Consider the following 15,809-nt stretch of genomic DNA (forward strand, 5'->3'; position numbering starts at 1 on the left):
GCATTGTCCATCTGCTTTCTCCTTCTCACTTGTCTTATTTTTATTTTTTTTTCAAGAGCTGAGCCCTGTACATGAGGTTATCATGTACATTGGCATGGTTATCATGCCAATCGCATACTTATCTTAAAGCATAAATGCACAGATTCTTACCAAAGTAAGGACATTTGTTGTTAGGCAGCCTGATACAGGAATCTATAAAGTAAAATTTCTGTGCTGTAAGCAGATTAGTTTTTTAAAATTTACTGTATTTGTACCTCTTCCTTAGTCCTTTTGGTTATAGTTTAGGACAGGCTGTGCACTAAATGACAGTTTATATGTGATTTCTGTTTTTCAGTGAAGACAGTGAATGCCCATTCTTGCAGAACTGCATTTCTTACTTCATCTTAGAATGAATGTATGAATATTAGTTCTATTGGTGTTAGATTTATCTCCTCTCTCTCTCAAGTTTCATTAATTGTTCTTTCCCCAATTTTTACCATCTTTTATATACACAAGTAGTGTGTGCAATGTACTGATTAAAGTCTGTAGGCATCACTTCTCTTCCTCTGGTTTCACTTCTTTGTTCAGGTTCCATACCAATACTACCATGTTACATAGTGCCAAGAGATATTCTAAGGTGATGGAATCATATTTCTGTGCAGTTAATTTGCTAGAATGGTCCCTGATATAGCTTGGGCCAACTAGCATGGTCATAAACAATTCTCCTGTATGGTTCAGGAATTAAAATGGACAAGGTGTTATTCCTAGTAGAGAATTAAAATGTGGCCACCCCATTTTAAAGAATAGACATTAAAGATGGACAGCAACGTTCAGATAAGACCCTAGTGGTAAGCAGGAGTGAATTATTATTGTTTATTGTTTTTGTTTTGGGTTAGGTTAGTTGTTTTTTTTGGCTGAAGTCTGGAAATGCTGATTATTCCTCGCATTTTCAATTTAACTGATGACTTTTGTGTCTATAAAATATTGGCTTTAAATTTGTTATAGCTCTTTGTGATATTCTTTCATTTTCTGGTCATCAACTTTCTTCAATTGTCAATAAATAATCTTCAGTGGCTTTTTTCTAAAATCTGAGTAGGCTCCTTGATCTTTGGAGGTCCTTTATATCTTTGTCCTATCTTTATCATCTTTATATTTTATCTTCATTTTATTTTTTTTTTCTCTTTACACTAAGTAATGTAGCACTCCTTCTCTCTCCCTATCATTTCAGTAAGTGCTGTTTGAGGAGTTGGTGGCAATAAATAATACCATAAGTATTATGAAATGGACAGAAGTACATTGAATTGCTGTTTAGTATTAGTGAAAGAAGTGGAATCACTTTTCTCCTAGACTTTACATGGCATTGCATTTTTGTACAAGACATGTTTTTTTCAGTCGGAGGTTTCTGCCACACAGATCAAAGCAGACCATGGATTCAGAGATGGTACATCTGTCACTGCTTTTATGAGGTCCTTCCCCATGCAGTCAGCCAGCTGCTTAGATATGTGTCTGTCATTCTTCGTATCCATGCCTTCTTTTAGATGTACAGATAGAGCAGAAGTAGACTAGACCAGTTAAACATCACGTAAGACCTTTTCCGTTTCCACCTGACAAATGCTTTCCTGAATAATGCAGCACTAATTTGCATAGATATAACTACCAGCTTTACTTTCATTATAGATTTGTGCTATAGCAGGGTCATGGATTCGTTCTGGGACATTGGGAAAGGGTGTGTTCAGTTTCACATTTTCTCATCATTGGCTTCCAGAGTTAGGGACTACTACTTAGCTGACAACTGAAATTTCCATTGTCTTGCCATTTCTCCTCTCTTAGACTGCAGAGATTCTGACTGTTCCTTTTCCTGAGAGATGGTGGGCTGATTCATAGTTCACTCTTGGGGGTGGGGAGGCATTGCAAATGTTATCTGCATAGTCTCATTTTTCAAGTTTTCCTTCTTGGGCTTTCTGAAATTCTTATTTTATTTGTTCAATACTTCACCTAGTTTTGACTATTTTCAATATTCATCTGGATTTCTTCCATCATTTAACTTACAGCAGTCCCTCAAAACATCAGGGAAACTGTCATGCTCTGCCTGGATGCCACAATTCATAAATCCTTCATGTGCATTTTAAAACTCTTTTTGAGTGCACATTTACTCTCTCGGACTTGCTTGCTGGACATTTCATAATTTGTCTTAGTTCCAGCACATGCTATTAGTTTAAATTAGAGCTGCTGTAAGCAATTCATCAACATGCTGAAGTCTGATGAAAAAAGCTCCTTCATATTCTTGTGTAATACAATATTCTCCCACTGTGTTTCACACGCAGGAGGTACTGCAGAAAGTAGAGTCTGAGGAAAAGGAGACCTCTGTGAAGTTTACTGAGACAGTGTTACTGGAGCTGGAGACCAAATAGTCTGGAATCAGCCAGTTCCATAGCGCCATGCTGAATTAGTTCCAAGGCCTAATCCCCTTTTTCTGCATCTGTTTATTAAAACAGGCTGTTTCCTAACTTTTTGGAATTCCTAACTCTTTGGAAATTTGTTTCCTAATTCTTTGGAATCTACCTGAATAAAATAATAAAATAAAATAAAATAAAATAAAATAAAATAAAATAAAATAAAATAAAATAAAATAAAATAAAATAAAATAAAATAAAATAAAATAAAATAAAATAAAATAAAGAGAAAGAGAGAGAGAGAAAGAAAAAGGGGAAGAGGAAGAAAGGACTATATTGCAGCCATATTGCCAAGCTTTCTGTTTTATTTAGCCCAGCACAAATTATTCTACCAATGTCTAATGCTCATTATTTCCATTCTACAGGCTGCTTAAATACCAAAGCTTAAAGTATCAGGCAGCAATCTGAAATCCATTCTTAGCCAAAAATTGCTTGACTGTGAGAATGAAAAGCTGTGATATTAAGATGAAAGAGCTAGAATAGAATAGAATAGAATAGAGTGGATTAGAATAGAATATAATAGAACAGAACAGAATAGAATAGTTCAGTTAGAAGGTACCTTCAAAGATCATCTAACCCAACTGCCTGATCACTTCAGGGCTAACTGAAAGTTAAAGCATATTATTCAGGGCATTATCCAAATGATGCTTGAACAGTGATTGGCATGAGGCATCAACCACCTCACTAAGAAGCATGACCTAGGCTTGACTACCCTCACAGTAAAGAATTTTTTCCTCACATCCGGTCTGATCATCCCCTTGTGTAGCTTTGTGCTGTTCCCATTCATCCTGTCATCAGTGACCAGGGAGAAGAGACCAGCACTTCCCTCTGCACTTCCCCTCTTTGGGAAGCTGTAGAGAGCAATGAAATCACCTCTCAGCCTCCTTTTATCCAGACAAGAAAATCCAAGTGTACACAGCCTTTCCTTCATAGAACATGCCTTCCAGCTCTTTTACCAGCTTTGTTGCCCTTGTCTGGACACATTCAAGGACCTTAACATCTTTTCTATATTGTGCAGCCCAGACCTGCACAGAGTGCTTAAGGTGAGGTTGCAACAGTGCATATATATATATGCACTGATATATAGATATAGATATATAGATATATAGATATAGATATAGATATAGATATAGATATAGATATAGATATAGATATAGATAGATATAGATATAGATATAGATATAGATATAGATATAGATATAGATATAGATATAGATATATCTAGGGGGATAGTCACCTCTTTTGATCAGCTGGCTATGCAGTGTTTAATGCACCCCAAAACACAGTTTGCCCTCTTGGCTGCCAGTGCACACAGCTGGCTCATGCTGAGCCTGCTGTCACCAGCACCCCCAGGCCCCTTTCTGCTGAGATGCTCTCCAGTTCTGTACCTGTGTCTGGCAGTACTCCATCCCAGGTGCAGAACACTACTCTGTTGAATTTCATGCCATCATAGCTAACACTGTGAATTATGTAATGTCTTCAAGAATGTTTGATATTGATGAGCGATTTCAACAAGTAAGTGAGAATCATATTGAGCCATGTGTTCTTGCAATCAATGTAACAAATTTGCCTTCTGGCAGCCAAACTCCTGAATAAAAAGAGAAGAGCCTCTATCACAATTCAAGTGTGACAGCCAGCTACGCACCCCTCCTTCCCCCCACCCCACCCCCTCTCCCCCCCACTCAAAAAAAGCCTTAGAAATCTCAATAAGTTCTTCTACAAAATTTTGTCTTACTATGTCTTCTCTTCCTGCAGTTTGGGTGTGTTGGACAATAAAGTCATTGTTTCCTGACTAGTGACTCAAGAATGTATTTGAATACAGCAATTTCCATAGAAATCCTTGCAGTTCCTGAAAAGTTCTTTTTTCTTTTTTTCCCCTTGTGTGTTTATGCTTGTTGTAGGAATTGGTAGTGACTAGCTGATCTTTAATGATCTTACAGGCACTGTTACTACATGAAACTCATACACGTATGAGAAAGAACTTCATGCACATGGCAGAACATGAATAATTTCCTCATTTCATGTTCATTGTTTTCTTTCTTTTTTTTTTTTTTGTAATTTCTAAAATTTTATTTGACCAAGTTCCTCTCTGCCATTCAATAGCCATTTTTTTGCCAAAGACTCAGGTAATGGTATCTGTCTCACCTATTTAAAAGACTTCTACAATGTAGACACCTGTATATGAACAACCTTCCTAGAGCTCATCCTTAAGAAATGAGAAGAAAGATGTACTTCTCATAAACAATTTATCTCATCCCAGGGTAGACATCAGATGAATCACACATCATATGAGCCTTACTGTCCTCAAAAAAGGAATATAGGCAACTAACTCAGACACATATATCTAAAATCAAATAAATCAAAATCTTTCTTAGGATTGTTCTGTTGTAAGATTAAATGGAGACTAAGAATAGTCTTTCCATACTTGGATAATTAAATACACTTAGTGTGCAGACTGTAACTAACAGGCTTTCAATAGATTAAAAGCTTGGAAGAAAAAGAGCCCCAGAACTAAAATGAGCAAAACCAGGACTTAAAGTAGAAAGAAGATAACCAGGCTGCCCATCCTCAAAGACAAGTCATAAAGGAGTACAGGAGATCATTTAGACCCAGAAGAAAAGAAGGGACCAAATAAAACATTTTCATACTCCTTCAGGTAGATGAACTGCGTGGAGAAGTACAAGACATTCTTATTTTACTGCATATGGTTATCTTTTCAATGTGATGAACATGTGATCACACACATGGGCATGTGATGTACATGTACACATGTCAGGTAGCTCATGATTATCATGGGAAAGGACTTGAACTATAGGCCCAGAGGAGCTCTGCAGAGACATGGAAGTTTTTTCTACTTCTATACGCTGTCCAGCCTTCTAAGCCTGGCAGCTCCAGTTCCGCTGAAAAAGAGGAAACTGGAGAGGTTTATCGGTACATCTTCCAGGGAAATCAAAAAACAGTCACTGTCAGGCTAGCAGCTCCAATGTACCCATGTGAAACTTAAGACAAAAATTTGTGATATATGTATGGGCATCATTATAAACATTGAAAAGGAGTTAACGGTCTACAAATGTTTTAATGAGCCATGAAAGGCTTTTAAATAACAGTACCAAAAAGTCAAAGATACACAGGTGACATCTTTATCAACTGGCCCAGAAATTTGGATTCCCTTACTGTTTTCCCCATAAATTCAATTATTAGCCCCCTCTTGTCAAACTATCTCCAAAATACTATTGCACCAACCTCTTTAAACAGTACAGTCTGCATAAACAATGGCAGCCTACAAACTACAATATATAGGAAACCTGCATGTCAGAACACCTATCTATATATACAAGGTACAATCTTTCCATGAAAGTGAGAAGGTAGAGGTTTGCCTTTTCATACTACTGCATTTAATCTGTGATGGCCACCTGAGTAGTTGAAAGAGGACTTTTATCCAACAAAGATTCTCTAGAGGAACAGGCCAGATTTCTAAAAGACACCTGAACACCACATGAAGTATTAACTAACTGTAAGAAAAAATAAATCCCACTTGGCACATAACATTCTACCCTGGAACTTGTATAGAAAGTCATTTAATAGAGCCTTTATTGGAAGAAAATCCTGGAAATAAATCTTCCCCCAGACATATTCCTGAGCCTTTGGGCTCATTTAGCAGAAGCAAATTCTCCATAATCCAAAGTGCACTGAATATAGACAGTGCCTATGCAACAAAAGTGATTTTCACTAACATGTCTGTACTACTCACTATGAATAAGCTCTACAGCCGAACTGTTAGCTTCTGTAGATGCTGCACCTGCACATGGAGAAATGTCAAATGTTTCACACAGAGCACCAGATGTCACCACAGTATATATGGTTGATGCTAGGCAGCCATTATGCACCAACATGAACTCACACATCCAGTCTATACATAACAGAAATGTACAGATATCAAGGGAAGGCATTTCCCAGAAAACAGTCACTCCATCTCCAATTTTGTGGATGTGTTCTAATCTCCACAAAGGAAACATACGAAAAACCTTCTAAAGACAACCCTGAACCCTCTCTTTATAGCATATTATAATGACTCACCCCAGCATTAACCTCTCTATGTTCCACAGATTCTACCTTTCTCTTTCCCCTAGGTGGTAAGTACCTATTCATCTCTCTAGACTTCTGTTGTTTTTACATTCCCTGATTGCCTTTCTCCTTTCTCAATTCTTTTAACCCTCCCAATGTTCCCTCTGTACCACAGGTTACAAGACCTATTTTTCTCAAAGACAGTTTAGCTGATATATAATTAGCTAAATTCTGACTAATTGTTCTTACCTTGCATTTTGTTTTGAAAGCTCCTACTTCTATTTTGAGACTTGGCAGAGGAATTGCATGCCCCAGATTTTATTTTATTTCATGTTTTTCTCAAGAATATTAGTAGGTCTAATAAAGAATACTATCTCTGCCTAGAAAAACCTGTCCTGCTGATGGATTCTTGATCTTTATGATATGGTGTAAATCCATGTTGCATTTTCTTCTGAGATATTGTATGTGGTATGGGTTTCTCTATTTAAAAAGAAAAATAGAATTTGAAAGGCAAAATAGCATTAATAATCAAACAATCAAGGATTTGAAAGAGATGCCACACAGAGAATGAATCAGTAGATTAAATAGCTTGAAGAGGCTAGAAGAGGCTAAAGAGATGACAGAGGAGGATGGATATAAAATCATGTGTGACATGGAGAAGGTGAACAGTAAATAGTTAATCCATATTCCAGTATAAGAGCATGGGCAACAAATATCCCTTACAACACAAGACTAAGGGAAATGCTTCTCTTTGAGTGGAATGCAAAGCTGAGATGTGAAACTCCTCACCTGAGGATAACTTTGGGGTGGTAGGTTTAGACTGCCAAGATCTAAATCTCCAGTACTCTAAATCTCTCAGGACTTTAAACCCCAAAAGTTTGTTTGTTTGTTTGTTTTTTATTTGCTTGTTTGTTTTTTTCTCCAAAAGAAAGAGCAGAGGGAGTGGTACTTGCCTTCTGACAAGATATATACCACTTTGAACCAGTATGTTTGAAGTATATACATGTATAAAGCGATTCCACAAACTGTCACAATCCAGGCATCCTTAACACCTTTAAAAATGATGAATGAGATACAGAAAGATGATGTCAGCTTGCTTTTCCTAATATTTACTATGTCTTAAGAAGACAAATCATCCTATATATTAATTGATTAAACACTCCATAAATGCTTAAAATTAGAATTCTCAACCTGCATTACTTCTAAACATTAATAATGTTACTCATGGGCTCCAGAATTTTTTTATTTTTTAGTTTTTTGAAAAAACTCAGTTCTTATGAGCTCACCTAGACTGGAACAGACTATTTGTGTTATTCATGTTGAGAAGGTGTATTTTTGTGCCCTTTAGAGTTACTAAGAGTGCGCCCTAGGGGCACTAGGTGCTAGGTGCCTTTTCTGGTCCATGGCTGAATAGTGTAATTTTCCTAGTCCTAAAACAGGATAGATTTTTTCTTCAGTACCTACACATATATGCAAGTATACATACACATATACACATACAGGCATCTGTGTGGTTGTCCACTGTTCACCCTGTGATGCCCACTGTTCACTCTGTAATAAGTTTAGGCACCTCTGAGTCTACCTCTTCCTGGAGGTTTTCAGAGAAAGGAGACAGAATGCAGAATTATGTGTTTTGTGTGCCTGCTCTCTTCAGTAACTGGGAGTGGATGAGGAACGTTCAAACTGAATTAACTAACATAGTCACACGGAAAACATTCTCATACCAAAGCTAACCTACAAAATTGTGAAGGCAATGAAGCATTACATCCATCAAGCATATTTTTGTATAAGTACTTTGAAAGCAATTCTAATAAGCCTTATTGTTTCAAAAATACATTTTAAATTGTACTATATGTTTCATGCTAGGCAGACAGATTTTATTTGTCTAGAACACTGATATTGTCTGGGGTTTCCTTACGATGATGTAATTATAGTAACTTGTCTCTGTAACAAAGTAAACTGGATTAACTAATTATACAAATGTACATGTAAGATAGCAAAGTCAACAGAAGTTACAAATTGCCACTCCGTTCAAAATTACATCTACGGGATGATAGTAGTCCCTCTTAGTTATGTGACAAAGAGCAGATTTCAAATGAATTATTAAATCCAAAAGTTCTACCATTTCAGTCAGTTTATTAATCAGTCTAGCCTTAATAATCTGCTGTTCCATAAGGGCTACAAAAATCTTCAAGATGAAAACCTACTTCCCTCAGTGAAGTCTGGGTTTGAGAAAGAACAAAAAAAATTCAAAACAAAATTTCTCTAGTCTTCAAGCCTTAATTTTTAGGAGGTCATTACAATGATATATGCTTTTATATCATAATATATGAGAAGTATTAGAACTATTTCCTATTAAGACATAATTGGAAAGTAAATAAATATGAGTAGAATGCTCTTTCAGTCTGGTATTAGCCTAATATCCAGACATGCAGTGGAAGAAGTTTTCTGTGATATTTTGTGAGTGGGCATCAATGCAGAAAGTAATTTATATATGTGTTATTATTTGTCTTTTTAATCACGTGATTAAAATCAAAATTTTAATCAAAATTTTAAAATCAAAATAAAATTAAAATTTTATTCATGTTTTGGTCTAACATTAAATCTATTTGATCCATCACTACTGAATGCTTTGTGGTTTGCTAGACAGTCTTCTGTATAAAACAGTAATAGGATCAGAATATTGAGCTTGTTTCATTTAATTATGTTATATAATTGTGTCAGATGGGTATCATGCAGTGTGTTTGTAATCACATTAAATCACTGTATGGGTTCTGTTTCAGCATAGCAGATCATTTTCTGATATTTTAAAAAGCATCACTTTAAAAACATAGATCTGAACATATAGGAACACTTACATCTCTGGGGAAATGAACACGATTTAGAAGGCTGGTGCTTTATTTAAACCAATATTAAATTTCTATTTGAACTTATATTTCAGAGAATACACAAAATGAGGTCAATACTACCCAGAGGACTACTAGTAGTTTTTCAGACATTAAAGCAAAACATATGTGAAACTGAAGTAAAAAAGAACAATGTAAGAAACAGAAAATACCTGCTGCAAGTTATCAGAAGTGATGTACTGATATAATGCTATAATACTTGTGTACACAGGACTGGGGAAAAATCAGTCCACTAGGTTTCTGCACATTTCAGATAATATTTGGAAAATAGTAATAATAATATGCCCCAATATTTCAAACACCTTTTACTAATAAATTTAGATTTCTTTTTGAGAGGATCACCCAAATGCAAGTATTTGCTTCCCCAAGTGCTTTGAAATCCTATGGTGCATTTATTCTACACACAGATATAGTAAACAATTTTGCATAAGCACTTTGTCTTTCTAATAACAGGAATAAAAATACTGGATTAACACACTTTGAATAGCCCTAAGAGCAGGTCAAATCCATAACTGTATTTGATGAACTCATTATCATTTTGTGTTTTTTTATATGGTATCAACACTCCTTAGAGGAATGAACAAATGTTACATCACTCCCCCTTTCTCTACCTATACATTGAAGAAATTATTTAACTTGTTAAGAGCCACGTGCTATTCCTTGTCCAAAGTATCAGTCTCCTAAATATTAGAAGACAGTACTTATGCAGTCTTCATGTTTTTCCATAGATCTTCTGTCCAGCTTTAAAAAGCCTTGGCTGAGTATTCTGCATATCAAAACTCTCCTTTTCACTCATTCACACTCCACATCACAAGAGAAGCATGACAGAAAATGGTCCTTACATTTCCAGTTTTCTGAGCATGAAACACATCATTTGCTATGAGATGTCTGAGTTCAAGGATAAGGAACCTCTCAAAACAAGAACACTTAAAGCAGGGAACCTTTACTCTTACTCTTTTTTTTTTGTCTATTTTTTCATTATTCAAAACTTCCTTTCGATAGTACTGTTTTATTTCTTTATCCTTGAGACAGGTCCTAGTTCAACTTGTGTAAAGAGGAACTAGTTCTGTGATATGGTATCAGAAGTCAAATTTTTATTTCTTTTTTCCTCGTTTTTATTATTATTATTATTTATTTCATACTGGTTTTAAAGATATTTTACAAAGAGGTTTTTAAAAATAAAAATTCCAGTGGAAACTCCTTCAACTAACTAACAAAGGATGCTGAATAGCATCCTTTATATCATCCTCTATACATTCACACCTACCGTTTTTTAGAAAAGCAGATTACCCAAATGGGAAAAAAAATGAGACATTTCTTATGTAGAAACTACTTTTGTTTTGTCTTTATCTTTTTATGTACATTTTTTAAAATTAAATACTTTACTTCTCAGTTGATACTAGACCAGATATTTCAGCCAGGAATATAATGGTTTGAGGAAGTTATTTGAAACTAAGAACAGGGTTTAAGATGAAAATGCCAGCTCAGATATGAACTACAGCTAGTTGCCATGATGTTGCATTAAAGCAACATAGTTACATATTTCCAGAGAGTACTTTCTCACAACTGTTTTTTTATGGCAATTAAACACTATGAATTCAAAAGAAGTCACAGTATCTGTGAAGCTGTGCTGCCATTTCAGAATAAAAAATTAAATAATACTGCAGTTAGACTATTAAGTAAGGTCTAATAGAAATAAATAGTTTCAAAGTCGATGGAAATTACTGGCATAGTTGAAGCATTTAACTACTCTTAGGGTTTTTTCTTCAAGATGCTTGCGTAGTGTAACAAAAAGATCATTTCTTAAGGAATACTACTTTGTTGAACACACGCTGAAATTAGAAAGCCTTCTAAGGTAGCTTGAATCAACAGCCTATCTTCATATGAAGGAATTTGGAGCTCTACATATATGAAACATCAGTGTCACAGAAGTTACAGCTATGTTAGTGAAGACTTCCATAGCTCACAATGAATTAAATAATACCGTTACTCGTTACCCCTCAGGTGAAAAGACAGTAGACAATCACATTAAATAATAATTTTAATATAAACATATTCAATTTCATCTTGACCAGTAACTAGAGAGCCATCCAGCAGAAATCAGTAATATAAGAATATTGCTTCATCTTCAGCAATTAAAGAGTTATTAAATACAGTTTATATTCCATGGCAAAGATATTGCAGAGGCAAGAGCAGAAACTCCGTATCAAAGGCATAAAGAACACATCCTCTTTCAGAGAACAGTGTGTTGGTTGTGCAATTGTACATAATGTTCGTGTTAGCTATTCAGTGGCTCTAAGGAATGCTTGTGAGCAACTCTGAAGCAATCAATGCCTCATAACATAGTCCTATTTCAAATCTTGCTCTGTTCCCAGACCAATTCATGATAGCAGATTTCTATGAAGCTGTCATAAGAGAAAGTTGAATAAATGAAAACTTATCTGGTAAATAAAAGAGGCAAAAGACAGTTAATGATTATTCAATAAATCATCTGCTTTCCATGTGTATATATTTTGCAGATTTGTCCTTCTTCAAAATTATTTTACTGCAGATTGGAAGAGACAACTTCCCAGACCACTGCCAATTGCTATGGAACCAACTAGGGGACACATCTTTATCGTAACGAGCCATATTCAGGACTTGATTGTACAGGATTCTGAGTAACCTGATTTAGCCTTGAAGTTAGCCCTGATTGGAACAGGATGTTTGACTACAAAATCTTTCAATGTCTCTGCCAATCCAATTTTTTATATGGTATTATTTATTGTGGAACAACTGGGTAAACCATATTCATATCATGCAGTCTTAAAACTGAGAGTCACTGGAGTCAGAACATCATGGATCTTGCAAGTTCTCATAAACAGCTGTTGCAATGCCCACTCTCCAGACACCTCCTCATGCATCACCCTTCCCAGACTTGGGTCATGCCACAGCTCCTAAAATGCCCAGAAATGCCTGTTTTCATCCTTCTCTCTGCCAATCTTAACTGGTCATCCAAAAACAAAAACAAAAACAACAACAACAACAACAAAAAAAATGTATGTCACCCAGCTTCCAATCCTATGAAGAGGTAACCCTGCACAGCTTCAGCTGAAGAGCAATGGAATTTTTTGCAGCTAGTGGATAGCAGGGGCAAGCACAACATGGCTCATCATCTCATAGAGGAATAGGCTCACAGTTTATGGGCAGAATCAGGGTGTGGAGAATCTTCCAGCCCATTCCTGTGCCATTTCAGGACCTGATGAGAGCCCCAGCTCCTACAAAGCACTGTGTCAGCAAAGTAACACTTCTCAAGTAGGAAGTCTAGTGCCTGCACAGAGAAAAGACACAGGGAAGCACCTAGTAGTGCTCACAACACTCCCAGTAGTGCCCTGTGACTGACAGGTCCACAGCTTGCCTACACAATACCAGAGAAGGTAAGGACAGCAATCTGCTTCTAGTTTCTCCCCCAGTGCTTTTGCTACCCCTGCAATACCTCCACTCAACCCACCACCCTTCATCTCAGCTGCTGCAAGGATTCACATGTGAAAGCTGACCCCAATACAGTGCTATCCTCAACAGGCTAATGTTGAACCATCTTGTCTGAAGTCTGCCTCCAAGCAGTCCTTTCAGGGTATAATCTTAAAAAGGGCACCCCTACAGATGCAAATCTTGTCCACATGGAACATACATGTAAGTGTCAGTAAAAGGTATAGATACAGGCAACCATGCACAGAATTGTGTCTATTACAAATTAATTCATTTCCTTTTTTTTTTTTTTTTTTTTTTAATCTCTCTTCCTTTAGAGAAGCATCCAAAGGGAAGATTTTATGTCCAAGTCCCCAAACACTGTACAGGGTTCCTCTGGCTTGGATTATGAGCTTGTTGAAAATGGGAGATGGAAAGCAGAGGCTGAGCCTTACAGGGGCACAATTAATATCAATAGGAGAAGTGATCCATTTTGACATGGGAAGTAATGTCATACAACTGATGCAACTTCTCTACCACGCACTTTTTGTGAAACCTATTCTTTTGCATTTATCAGGAAGTGCTAGTTATGTCTTTGAGGTCATAAATAAAGGAAATGCTATCAAAAAAAAAAAAAAAAAAAAAAAGACAGCAACCCACCTGTCAGTTCTTATCATTTCTTGTAAATAAATGCAGGGTAACTGAGAGTATTGCTTCAAGTAAAAACTGACTGCTAAGTGGTGGAGGAGGCTACCACTTTAATACAATAAAATAGAATGAATAGAATAAAAAAAAATTTCATGAGTTCGCACCAATACATATTCAAAACATAACATCATCATTTGGCACCTGACAATGAGAAACTAACAGGAGCAGACAAATAGCAAAGATTATTTTACACGTAACCTCATTGCATCTCCTCTTTTTGAAGGACGATTTGTAATTTATATTTATATATGTATTAACCTAATCAAGGACAGAATTTAAAATCTTTAGGCTAAGTAGTAAATCTATGTAAATAAAGATATTCAAAATAATCTGGAAATTTGATACCCTCTTTATTAAGTTTATTTTTCTTGTTAGAAAAACAGAGATCTTGCAAGAGCCAGATCTCTGTGAGAGCCAAACCTCCTCCTGTGTGGCAGAAAGGAATGAAAAAAATGCCTACTTTAAGAATTCCTGGGGAGATCATGATTTCCTACAGGAGAGTCTGAAGCAAAGGCTGCTATGTAGTTTCTCTATTAGAGCACTGCCTGGTACAGAGGATAGTAACAATCTATGTAACGCCAGTCTTGGCTTTTTTTTTTTTTTTTCCAGAAGACAAACTCCTCATCAGTGAACTGGGTCAATGTGCTTTACATGGGAAGTGAAGCAAAATCAGTTTATCGTATCTTAGCTATGACCCCATTTATTTATTTGTTTGTTTGATTGGTTATTTTATTCCCAAATCTATTTCAGAATTATTGAATGAAGGAAAATATGTGTTTAATTTCCCTGAAAATAAAATAAAATAAAATCTTATAAAGCATAACATCATTTTGTTCTCTAGAAGACTCATAAATCATCATACTATCTAAATAATCAAAAATCAGTTCTACAGAGATCTGGAATTAAAAAAAAAAACAAATAAATATTATCCTTCCAAAGTGGAAAATACCAATCCATAAGAAACAGGCCAAAAGAGGATTCCTATATAATTAAGATTAGACAATTCACTTGAATTTAGATAGACCTACATCAGACCTTCTGCTTCAATTACTGTTAGATTTAATATTAAATACAAATACAAATGCAAATAAAAAGCTAGAAAGGCATAAAATGTACTGGAAGGCAGACATCCCTGACTACCTGAATACCTACATGACTGAAGATTTCCATGAGAAGGCAGATACTTAAAAGTTCAGACAAAAGTCTGAATTTGGCAAACAGAAATCTAAAACAGCAGATCACATTCCAAATGAGACTGCTCTCCCACAACTCATTGGGTCTTCTGTGTTTCACTCTCGTTTTTGCAGTCTTCACCAGTTTGGGGGCTAGTTTATTCCAAATGGGGAACTTATTAAAGTTGTATAAGATAGTAAAAATAACTTCTTTTGCAGGTCTAGTTCCAAATATGTTTTTAAAACCCCACCAGGAATTAGCAAACCTTCAAATGGATTAGGTATATCGTATTTTACACTATCTATTACTGCAACATGTTTTTGCCAGCACATATTCATATAACAGTAGTTTGATATATATTCTCCAGTAAAAGAGAGAAGACATCAATATCAATACACATCCCACTTACAAATCATATAAAATTTATTCTACATTAGAGAATGAGTCACAGGGGATTGAAAAATTTAATTTAATTCCATTTTTCTCATAAAAAGAAAAATAAAGTGCTGTAGCATTTCCCTTGGTTATTTAAAATGTGCTTATAGTATAATCGATTAGCTTTGAGAGGGAATGCTTAGTGAAATTGACCTTTAAGTTGTCAAAGATCAAAATATTAAACAAACAAACAAACAAGAAGGTCCTCAAAATTGAAGCTTACATTTTATATTGTTACTACATATCTGAGCAGATTGGTAATTGCTTAAAACTGATCTGATCCACTGCATACTCTTCAAATGTGCTTATTTCCTTGGGGGGGGGGGGGGGGAAGGAGGAGGGGAGGGAAGTTCTAAAGAAGTGACAGACAGAGAATGCTTTCAGAAAGCTCATTTTTGTAAAAGAGCTCCTGTGATTTGGAAAAGCACAGGCTTTTGAAACATCTGCTTTAAACTCAGTTTTATCCTACAAAGATATTAATACAGAGGTTGATTAATATGAGAAACTTTGTCAAAATGGCAGTTCAGTGTAGTTGTAGTGTTGGAAGAAAATTGGGTTATGTTTGATGATTTGACAGTGCTGATTAAGGCAGGAGAAAAAAAAATGATTAACATTATAATTAATTTGGTAAAGCTATTAACCT

This window comes from Netta rufina (assembly GCF_964035555.1).
Source record: "Netta rufina genome assembly, chromosome: 2".
Taxonomy (NCBI): Eukaryota; Metazoa; Chordata; class Aves; order Anseriformes; family Anatidae; genus Netta; species Netta rufina.